A 12,160-nucleotide genomic window follows, 5' to 3' on the forward strand; every position below is an offset into this window, starting at 1 on the left:
AACTTAGTATAACAAAAATTTTCTTATATTTAAATTTAAATATTTGATCCATTTTGAGTTAATATTTGTACCTGCTTTGAGGAAGGGATCCAACTCCATGTTTGTGTATATGGATAACCAGTTGTCCCAGCAACATCTGTGGAAAAGATTATTTTTCCCCCATTGAATTGTCTTGGCAACATTGTTAAATATCAACAGATCATAAAGATAAAGGGTTCCTTCTGGGCTCTCAATCTCATTCCATTGATCTATACCAGCAATGATCCTACCTGAGCTGCACTGTCTTCAGTACTTACTGCATTGCCCTGGGGGAACTGGGTCTCTTGTTCCTCAGGCCACTGCTCTTGCTGGGGTCATAATTTCCTCTTATCATCAAATATAGTGAACAGAAAAAGCAAGTGAGGTTAAAGGAGAAATAAATACAACACCAGAGAAAACAAAGGAAAAAAATCCTTTTTTCATGTTTCATGAAATTTTATTGAAAAAAGTAAAAGTATATTAGGTCATAAGAGAACCTCAATAAATCTTACAAGTCAGTATTATTGCCTACAATAGTCTGTAACTAGTTCAATAAAACTAGTAATTAGTAGGAAAATGGGAAGCAGAAAATCTCTTTTCATGGAAATATTGAAAAAATAATATCTCTTGAGCAATTCATAGGAAAAAGGAAATAAGATTAAAAATGCAAAAATTCTAATAAATATAAAATAAGTATTTTATAATGTTAGAACTGTAGGCCATAGTGATGATATGGACATTTGAGAACAATTAAGATTAATGCTGGGATAGTAGAGGATAGGAAAGGTAGCAGAATACAACAGTTACTAATATGGCATTATGTAAAAATGTGGATGTATAACTGATGTGATTCTGCAATCTGTATTTGGGGTAAAAATGAGAGTTCATAACCCAATTGAATCTAATGTATGAAATATGATATGTCAAGAGCTTTGTAATGTTTTGAACAACCAATAAAAAAAAGAAAAAAAAAAGAATTACAGTTTAATTATCCAAAAAAAGATTAATGCTGAACACACATATGAACCTTCAAATGTCTCATAAAATCATACAAAAATAAGAAATTGAGTAAGCCCTTTCCTATTAGTTCAGGTGAGTACCTTATCTCCGACATAGGTCCCATTAAACACAGTCTGAGAAAGGAGACTGGGCTATGGGCTTAGGAAGAAGGCTACATATTGTATACTTTTCTCTGCTGAGTGAGGTTCCTTAAATGAGAAATAAAATTGGAATTCTTTGGAAGTGAGCACTTTGGTCTGTGTTAAAATTCTAGAGCAGTTGATGAATATGACTGAAATACTCTAGACAAAATACATAAAATGTGATTTTAAATTATTTCAGTAGTTTTTCATTATTAATGTTTAAAATTTTTATTTCAAATCCCATGTATATTATATGTATTCTATATACAAAGTGTACTAAAAGAGAATTCAATGCTACCTAAAATTGAATAATGTAGCCATACATATGTATGTGAACGTGGGGATATAAATCCTGCTACTTTAATTATAAAGTCAATGATGACCTCTTTTTTCATAAAAAAGAATTAGTTTTTCCATATGTGTTTCTGTCTTTTCCTCAGCTACTCAGAAGTTGGCATGAGGTGGGTATAATTTTCCTGCTGTCATGTAAAACTAAAAATGAGAACTACTGGGAAATGATATTGACCAAATCATATTGTTATATTATGTGCATGAATGAATAGGTAATAACAAATCCCACTAATATATGTAATTATGATGCGCCAATAAAAAATATGGGAAACAAAACTTTATTTTGAATAGATTTCACTAGAATCTATTTGCCTGTATTTTTTACTTAAAAAATTTAGTTTTGTAGTATTTTTAAAGAAAATATAGGAGCTACCTGCCATAATATGTCTGAGGATGTTCAATGCAGTTATTTTACTTATAATATTTTTAAGTAACTATCCAGGATCAGGGTCTGTGTTGCCAATCCCTGAATAGAGAGTGAATGGATTGGTGCTGTCCTTCCCCTGGGCTGTGGGGCTCACTGACAACATCACAGTGCTACACCTGATTCCCACAGGAGATCTGAGTGCTGCACACAGCTGGGCAGGACTTTCCTGTGCCCTTTTCTAGACACAGGCTGATGCTGCTTGAGGAAAGAAGTTATAGTGAGAGAAGTCTCTGTGGAGAAACAGGGGACAGGGGCAGGCAGGTTGGTAGCATTTCTGTGTCCTACCACCCTCCTGAAGACCCTAACTCATTTCACAGTAGGAGCATGACAGGTTGGAGAAATGGAAACAATGTATTTCAAAAAACCAGGCACATCCTGATCTTGGTATTGTGTGGTCGGTTGCTGTATGGCTGTTTGTGATAAAATATTCTTTTATAAAAAGCTGTTCTTGCAACTATTTTTCTGATAATAAGAATGATACACTCTAGAAGAAATTTTTAGAAAATATGAAAATACAAATACCTCATAATCTTACTGCTCAACAATACACATTTTTAAGATTTTGGAAGTGTTTCTTTCTATGTATATAGAGAGATAAATATGTTTTTATTATTTAATATTTCAAACATACAATTTTTTTTTCAAAAATAAAGAACACCTTGACTGATTTTCTGATCAGGACCCTTGCATTTTTCTGTCTAATCTATCCTGCAATGTTCCCCCAGATATAACCACTAACCTGAATTTAATCTTCATTATTTCTGCATTTCCCTTTAGACTCCATTATGTATGCGTGCATTCTCAAACAACACAGAGACATTGTGTGTATTTTGAACAATTTATAAATGGGATAATGTCCATAGCCAGAACAGTTGTTCCAGAGCAGTGGGATAACTTGCCAAAACACCAAGGGAGAGACACCTGGAGATGGTGGGTGAGATGTAAGGGAAATGCTTTGGGGGGAGGCCCATCGGTGACAGGCTGAATGGGAGGCTTTAGTAGAGTACAGTGGTGAAGGCTGGACCTTCTTCCCTCACAGTGCTTCACCAAGTAGCACCTCCTGCCCTTAATAATGCCACCCCAGAAGACAATGTCCCTATTCCTCATTGTGTTTTGTCTGGTGGTAGCCAGCTGAATGAAAGACACCTATCTTTTCTGCAGTGCCCTCAGTTCAAGTTGCATCTGGTTTTTTTTTTTTTTTTTTTTTTTTTGCTTTTTGAAATAGTGCTGCTGAAGATACAGTTTATATGTCTTTTTGTGTAACAGGCACCAGACTAGATGTCTTGCTGGGTCATAGTGTGAGTAATCTGTTCCAGTCCCTTTCTTAAGTGATATAAGAATTCAGCCTCTCTCCAGTCACTGTGTGGAAGGAGGTTTTGTAGCTTAGGCTGCAGAAGCAGTGACATCATCAGTATTAGCTTGCTTTGTTCTTTATAGTATTAGCTTATATCAGTATTAGCTTGCTTTTTTCTTTTTATCAAGGAGCAGCTATCCTGTAATGCATGCAAAAAAAGTGACTTTCTACAGATAATACTAACATGTTCTAGTTCCCAGCATACATGAGAGAATGTCAGATAGCACTAGCTGGACAATCTGACCCAGGCCTGCTCTCTATAGTCCCTTGACTTAGCCTGGTTCCTGGGAATTTAAAGGAGCATTCCAAGGATGTAGTGCTTTACTGTCCTCTTTTTCTTAAATGATGGTGCCCGTGCACTGTGTGCATGCTTGTGCAAGTTGCTCATTCTAGTCAATAAAATTATGGGTTACATTTGCCCATGTCAAGACAATGTGGCTTATTATTTTTAATTGCTACAGAGTATTCCATTGAATGTATATACCAACACTTAATTTAGTCATGTTCAAGTTGCATCTGAGTTTTTTTTGCTATTTGAAATAGTGCTGCTGAAGATACAATTTATATGTCTTTATGTGTACCAGGCACCAGACTAGATGTCTTGCTGGGTCATAGTGTGAGTAATCTGTTCAAGTTCCTCCCTTAAGTGATGTAAGAATTCAGCCTCTCTCCAGCTGGGCCTAAGATTTGTCATTGCTCCAGATATTCACCAATACTGATTGGTTTGATGGTTTCTGCCTCTCCCCTTGCAATCTCCAGAATATAAATGGTATCTGATTGTAGTTTTAATTGGCATTTCTCAATTGAGATTGTATATATTTTCATATATTTATTGGTCACTTGCATTTTGGGGGTGCCTGTTCCTACTCCTGGCAGGTTGTATTGGTCTTTTTAGGAAATCTTTTTTTAACAAGAAATATAGCACATTTTCTTCTGAAAGTTTTCACAGTGTAATTTGTACAGTTAGGATTTTAACTCACTTAGATTTGAACTCTGTAGATATGGCCTGAAGTAGAGATGCAAAATTTTAAGTATTGAGAAAAATATTTACATGAGGAGATATTATAAAAAACAATTAATTCAAACCTGTTCACATTATGCAAATGAAGGCAGAAAAAGAAAATAAACCAGAAAACAGATGGCACAAATGGGAAACAAATATTAACATAGCTAAATCCAAAGAGGTCAATGATTTTATTAAATGCAAATGCTCTAATCACATTAATCAAAACAGAGGCTGCAGATTGCTTTTAAAGACTATAGAAAGGAGACCAGTACAGTAGAAGAAAGGGAGCAGGAGAAATAGGTGGAAAGAGGAGATACTGGGGAATGAAATTGATGAAATTATGTTATGTGCATGCACAGACATATTACAATGAAATCCACTATTGTGTATAATTATCATACAGCAATAAAAATAAAGTTCCCAAAAATAGAATTGTTGACAAAAGAAAAATACAAATAAAAAATTAAAAACAATAAAAACTGCTGAAACAAAAAATAAAACATACACCACAAAACTATATATTGTTGCTTGACAACAGTAACAGAAGTAACTTATCTTTACACATACAAAATATCCATTACAAAGAGTACAGAATTACTTTTTCCTCTCCAACAACAGGAAAATGAGTTTTTCCTCTTATTATAACATAAACTTGGTCACAGAAGAAAATTCGGCAAGTATAGAAAAGTACAAAAAAAAAAATTAAGTCACCTCTTATCACTATTGAGAGGGCCAACGGTTGACATGCAGAAGGCCTCCCACTAGGGCTATTATTAGCACCCTCGATAACATGCAGCCAGGAATACCCAGGCAGGTGGCACTTGACCATGGGATAATAAAATGCATTCACACTTTCAGCTTCACTTCTTCTTTATTCAGATCCAGGTGACTCAGAGGCATCAGGCAGCCTATTTTGCAGAAGATAAGCACCTGTCGCCCCAGCTCTCTCCCAAGAACCTCCTCCTGCAGGTGGAACACCAAAATTCATCCTTTATGTCAAAATGGGGTTGATCTTCAGGCTTAAAGTCCAAGTCCTCACTGAAAATTCTCTGGGCTGTGTAGCCAACAATGGAGTATGTGTCCTTATATGCCCTGGTGAAGGCATCATTCAGGGTCTCCAGATCCTTTGCTATGAGACCGTGGTATCATGGGTGAGGTCTGCAGGATCCAGGAACAACTTGGCCACCCCTCTGGTGGAATCCTTCCTGATCAAGGCTCCTCTTCCAAACAACTCCTTTCCGGAAGTAACATCCAACACAACTCTGTTCACTGTGCAGATGGGCTGATCTTCCTCCTCCCAGCCCTAGTGAGCCCGCTCCTTTTCAGAAGAGCTTCACCAAGGCCCTTGCTTGGCTGGGCACGGCACCTGACTGGCCTAGGCTGCTGGCAGCCCTGGGCCCAATGCCAGGACCAGGCCATGGTGAGCACTCAGCGCAGGGCAGGGATGGCCCGCAACAGAGCCAGATTAGTTTTAAAAATAATAATTTTAAATGCTCTAGAAGAAGCTTCCTTTCAATGCAATGCTATATGTATTTTAAAAGTGAAAGACTTGAAAAAAATACACCATGAAAACACCAATGAAAAGAAAACTGAACCATCTATATGAATGCCACTCAAAGTAAATTTCAGAATGAAGAATACCATCAGGGAGGATGAGGTGCATTCCATGATGATATAAGGGTCATTTTATGAGAAGACACAATAATCCCAATGTGCAATGTCAGAGCTTGTGATAGACTCAACTGATCTTTTCTTAAAATTGGGAGCAATCTCGCCACAAAGTCATGAAAAGATAATTTTGGCTTTACTATAAATTACTGCAAATTCTGAACCTGTTTGGAATGCCTCCCTGTGCCTTGAACTCACTCATGCCTGGCTCTCTGACCAGAGAGCAGCCCTCTCTGAAACTTTAGTGACACCTCATAAATATTGGCCTTCCCTGGCCAGACAACGACCCTCTCTGAGGCTCTAATGGTCCTCATAAATTCTGATGTTGGGGCTAGCAAAAAATGTAAACTACCATTAGTGTTATGCTCCTCAGAATTCTGTTATCTGTAACCCCCGCTTTGTGTAACTTTCTGGGCTATAAAGCTGGGCTGCAGGAAAGCTGCTGCTGCTGTCTTGTTCCCGCCATTTTAGGAAGGAGAGGCAGCCTGGCTGGTTGAAATAATAAGTTTGCTTTAATTTGATTTTAATTGGAGTCAGTGGTCTTTTCTTGCATCCTGGTCTAACACTTGAAAATCAGGAAGAAAAAATTGAAAGAACTTGAAGGAGAACATGATAAATCCACAAGAGGAATTGAAGATTTCAACACTGTTCTCTAAATCATCAATCAAACTGATAGAAAATCATCAAGGGCAGTGACCAGAGCAACACCAGAAGCCAAGTACACAGAGTGGACTTTCATAGACCTTCCACCCAACACAGAGGGTACGTGTTCTTACCAAATGAATAAGGACAGATCACATCACGTCTTGCATCTTAGATTAAACCTAGCAGATTTAAAGGAATGGAAATCACATGTAACACTTTATATGGCCCTATATTAATGTAAAAATCACTAAGAGAAAGATAACACACATTTTACCTCCTCTTCAATTTTCCTTCAGCTGACTTTTGGCAGGAAGTTCCTGACCCTTCCTTGATCCTAGACTTTTCCTTTTAAAGATCCATTGGCTCCAACTTTTCTATGAACTTTTCCCTATCTCTAGCCTTTTAACCCCAGTCAATTTTTACTGGAAATACCCCATTTTTTAGAGTGATGTTTTATTTCTTGAAGTGATCTGCTTTTTCCAGGTATGCCAACATCTGCTTGAGGTTAGAGACTGTATATCATGTTAATAAGTTGATCATCTTTCAGACAACTAAGCACTTTGGAACTGATGTCAGCAGGGACCAGGATAGAAAGGCCCCAGCCTATGTCTCCCTATCCTCAGGGAGGACTAAGAGCAGCCTGGGCAGGGCATGGGTACTTACAAACAGAACACATTGGGATTTTGATGTATTTTCAAAAGTGGACTCATTTAAACAAAGTTAGTTCACCAAGTAGACTGTCTTCTCATTCTTGAAAGAATTCACAGAAGTGTGTAGATACTGGTTCAACTTGTTTTCATTTAAAATATCACCAATATTGGGGTAAGTTCACATAAAACAAAATGCACACATTAATCAATGATAAATACATACAGCCATGTAAACAACATGAATCAAGATGCAGCATTTTCTATAACCCCCCAAAGGTTCTCTTCTGCCTCATTTGCAGACAACCCATAGCACTTGGCAACCACTGATTTTCTTTCTGATGCCATGAGTTAGGTTTAACTTTTCTAACCCTTCATATAAACTTTGTGATTACATAAATGCAATCTTAGAGTTTATATTCTTTTGCATTTTTTCTACTTTTTGTGTTTGAGAAATATCCATTGTATTGCATCCATTAGTAGTTTACTCCTTTTGGTTGCTGAATCTGATTTTATTGTTTTGGGTATGTCTTCTGTTGATGGATATTTGGCTCATCTTCTGGTTTTGACACTGATAAAGCTGCTATTAATGTGTTACTGGAGTTCTTGAAGACCCTAGCCCCAGGGTGTCCCAACAGATCAGGCTGGGCCACCTGTCCCAATATGCCAATCAAAGACAAAGATAGTGGTGAAGGGCAGAAAAGGAGTTTTAATCAGTGTGACCACATCAGGAAGAACAGGTGTAGGGGTACAGTGGCCATAGATCTTCTTGAAGGCATTGACAGTAACCTCATGATTTATAGAAAAGGCAACAAAGTCAAGTGTTGGGGGTTCAAATGGGAGTTTTCATAGATAGCAAAGTAGCTCATTTTGGTCAGGCTATGCTCTGGTTGATCATTATTTCAGAACTTGTTTTATGAGGTGGCTCTGCAGAAGGCCTTATCACAGTTAAGTGGTACAATCAGTACACATGGGGTGATTGCTCCTGCTTCATGGGGCAGCCTCAGTTCCCATGGGAGGTAATTGCTCCCATTTAGTGGAATGATCTCATCAGGCATGATCTGTCTGTGAGGCTCTGCCAATCCTAGAACACAACTGACTGCAGGTTTAGGGAAGTCACAGGAGACATGTGGGAGCCACTGAAGGGTGGAGGGTTGTAAAAGCTGGTAATTTAATGTCCCTGCAAATCTCAAAAATATCTCTCTTGATGTCCTCAGTCTTGAAGGGGGACAAGATAGGTTAGATAAATTTAGGGCTAATAAACCTTGTATTCTACTCCCGAAGTAACTAATTAGCCTTTGAACAGAACTGAACGGGGTCCTGGTTCAAAATTTAAGATAATAAAATGCAAATTGAAAGCAGAGATGCCAAGCTTTATCCTGCTTGTTAGTTACTCTTTGGACATTGAAAGGCCTGAGTGAAGAGTCATTACTTTTAGCAAAGTGACTTCTAATTCTCTCCTTAATATATATTTAGTTGTAGATCCACACAATATTTTCATTTTATTTGTTTATTTTTATGTGGTGCCAGGGATCGAACCTAGTACCTCATGCATGCTAGGTAAGCACTCTACCACTGAGCCACAATCCCAGCCTGCAAAGTGGCTTCTAATTCTCTAATTACCCACTGTGTATGGATGCATGCTCTTATTTCTCCTGGGTAAATTCTAGGAGTAGGATGGTGAATAATATAGTAGTTCCATGCTTAAATTTTTAGAGAAATTGCCAAACTGTTTTCCAGAGTAGTTGTACCATTTTAATCTAGCAGCAGAATATGGGAGTTCTAGTCCCTCTGTATTCTTATCATGAGTTGGTACTATCAAGTCTTTTTGATTTGATCTATTTTAATAAGTACCATACATAGACATATCTTATTGTGGTATTAATTTTCATTTATTTATTGACTTAAGAGTGTTTTTAATGTGCTTAATAACCATTCATATATTATGTTTTAAAATTTGTATGTCTATTTAGTTGGGTGCAATGGTGTATGCCTGTAATCCCAGCTGCTTGTGAGGCTGAAGTAGGAAGATCATGAGATTAAACCAAGCCTCAACAAAAGTGAGGCACTAAGCAACTCAGTGAGACCCTGTCTCTAAATAAAATACAAAATAGGGCTGAGGATGCAGTTCAGTGATCGAGTGCCCCTGAGTTCAATCCCTGGTATGCAGCCCCCCCCCCCCACCAAATTTACGTTTATTTAAATAATTAACCTAATTTTTAATTAATTTTTTTGTTACTACAAAATATTAAGTTTGCTTTGTACATGTAGATATGAGTTCATTCTCAGATATCTATATTATGAAATGTTTCTCTCAGGTACTGGCTTGCTTTTACTTTCCCAGTAGTCTTTTTTTTTTCATTCTAATCCTGTTTATTCAGTACATTTTCATCACTCTACACAACATTGTACAAATCCAGCCTTATCTAAAATGCTACAAATTTGCAAAACTTAAAACAAATTTTTTTAATACTGACTGTACAATAAGAGGGAAAAAAAAAGCACTGTACCTGTAAAACCACTCTGAATGGCTGTCAGAACAGGGGGCTCTGTAATGACCTCGAAGAGCTGGCTCTCAACTTGCGCATCAATTTCAAAGAGTAAGTGGTATGTGGGGCAGTGGAGTTGTGGGAGGGCTCAGAAAGACAGAACCATTTACAGTAACAGGTGGGGGGGGGACACAATCCTGAGAATTCAGGGTGAGTGGAGGCCAGGCCTAACAGGAATGACAGCTCTGTCCCCTTTCCTGTGGACATAGCATAGCAACAGCAACACATTTGCCAGACTAGCTCAGGTAATCTGTGAAGAGACTGGGCCCCACTGCCACCTGGAAGATTGCTGGTCCCCCGCAGGCTCTGTCACTGAACAGACTTTGGAAAGGGAATGGGTGAGCTTATTGCCAGAAAACTGCAGGGCCCCTGAATGGGCACAGCTCTGAACCATCAGCACTTCTGCAGCCAGAGCCTGCCTGCAGAGGAAAGGCCTCAACTGCTGCCTTTGAAGCCTGTCCCAGTGAGGGGGCCTTCCCTGCCAATAATCCTGTGGCTAGAAAAGTGACACAGCTGAGCCAGGTGAAAGGCAAGGTATAGATGAGCTTCAGAGGCTCTGTGTGTTGGGAGGAATTGGAACTGGAGCGGCTTCTGTGGTGGTGGCGGTGAGAAAAGCAGAACCACCTGCGCATGGGGGACCTGCGTTTTGGAGAGTGTGGTCTCCTCCTCATCCATGGGAGTGACATAGCAGCTGCGGCCGCCTTCTCCTGGGAGGGCTGAAAAGCTAGAGTGGGTGGGGGGGTTGGCATAGGCCAGAAGGCCAACACAGCGGTAGCAGTGATCTCCTTCCTAGCCATCAATTTGTCCTCAGTCCACGCGCTTCAGTGCCTTTTCAGCTACATCTGAGGACGCAGCCTTCTACAGGCATGTCAATCATTTTAATTTTTTCCATAAGTGGAAAATACCTCCATGATGTGATCCTTGGTCACATTCCTGATGAGCCTTTGGTGGGTTTAGGGGAAGGGCTCCGCCTTTTCTTTCCTTTTTATCGGTTTTATGTGTTTTGGATTTGGAGCAGGAGCGCCGCCTGCTGTCATGTCTGCGCCAAGAATGGCTGGGAGATCCAGAGGAGCTGCTGGACTGGAGCTGATGTGCTGGAGCTTCCCCAGCGGCCCGTGCAGAGGACATGGAGCCCCTGCTTGAGCCTGTGTTGGCGCTGGATCCTGAGCTGAAAGTGGAGCTGGACCTACTGCTTCCACTGCAAGCCTTGCATCTCTTTGAGCTTATTTCTGCCATAGTCCTTCTTTCTTGACTCCTTAGTGGGTTGTCCATAGGTCTTTAGAGTGATCCCTGGGCTTCTCATCTGAGAGCTTTTTGCATTTGGTAGGACGAGGAGCCCTAGCTCTGGACTTTTTTTTATTTTCCTTGGTTCCTAGCAAGCTCTTCTTTTTCACTTCTGATAAATCCCCATTCTCTCCTAGAGGTGTTCAAAGCAGCAATGGCAGCCTCACTTATTTAAACTCTCACTTCTAGAGTGAGTCTGAGAAATGATCCCTAATCAATTGCAATTTAAGTCAAAGAGCAGCATCTTCCCCCAGCCACTATTTCCTCCTACTTCTTCTCAGCAGCTCCCTAGTAGTGTCTTTGTAAAAGATTTTTTTTCATTTATTTTTCTCCCTAATGGTTATCATTTTTTTGTTTTTTTCATAAAAATAAAATCACTGCTTACTTCAACCAAGGTAATGAGGACTTTCCTGTTTCATTTTGTGAATTTCATAGTTCTAGATTAGATTATAGCCCTAGATTAAATTTAGACTTATCATACATTTGAACTAATTTTTGTGTGTTCTGACAGTTTTCTGGGGATGACTGACAAACAAGAGGGCTCCTAACAACAGACACTTACTCCTTTTTTGTTCCAGAGGCCCAAAGCCTAAATCAAGGTGTTGCTAGGGCCCTGCTCACTCAGGGGCTCTGAGGGAGAGTCCTCCAAACCTTTTCCTGCTCTGGGCTGCAGGTGTTTTTTGGCTTGTGACAGCGTAGCTGAAGGCTTCCCTTACTTCTTTCCATAGCTTTCTCCATGTTTATACTTTCTTGTCTGTGTCTCCTCCTCATTTTGTGTCATTGGATACACAGGCTGTCCAACTAATCCAGGATGATATAATTGGAAAGTCTTGATTTTATTATCTCCGCAAAGATCCTTTATCTAAGCACAAGGTCTCTTTTGCAGGTACTGAAGCCCATGACTTAGATGTCTGTCTTGGGGGATCGTAATCCAACCTCTTACATACATGATGGGAGAGAAAGTTTGTAGGTCATTATTTTTATATTTGGATAGTCAGTTATTCTATTATTTTCTGTTCAAAAGCCATTCATTCCCCATTAAATCATCTCAGAATCTTTTTGGAAAATC

General features: G+C 39.2%; 1 pseudogene; it reads right to left on the reverse strand.

Moving 5' to 3' along the window:
• LOC144370081 (uncharacterized) overlaps positions 1-11,829 on the reverse strand; it is a 36,683-nt pseudogene extending 24,854 nt beyond the window's left edge.
• Positions 11,830-12,160: the final 331 nt, after the last annotated feature.

This window comes from Ictidomys tridecemlineatus, chromosome 13 (assembly GCF_052094955.1).
Source record: "Ictidomys tridecemlineatus isolate mIctTri1 chromosome 13, mIctTri1.hap1, whole genome shotgun sequence".
NCBI lineage: Eukaryota > Metazoa > Chordata > Mammalia > Rodentia > Sciuridae > Ictidomys > Ictidomys tridecemlineatus.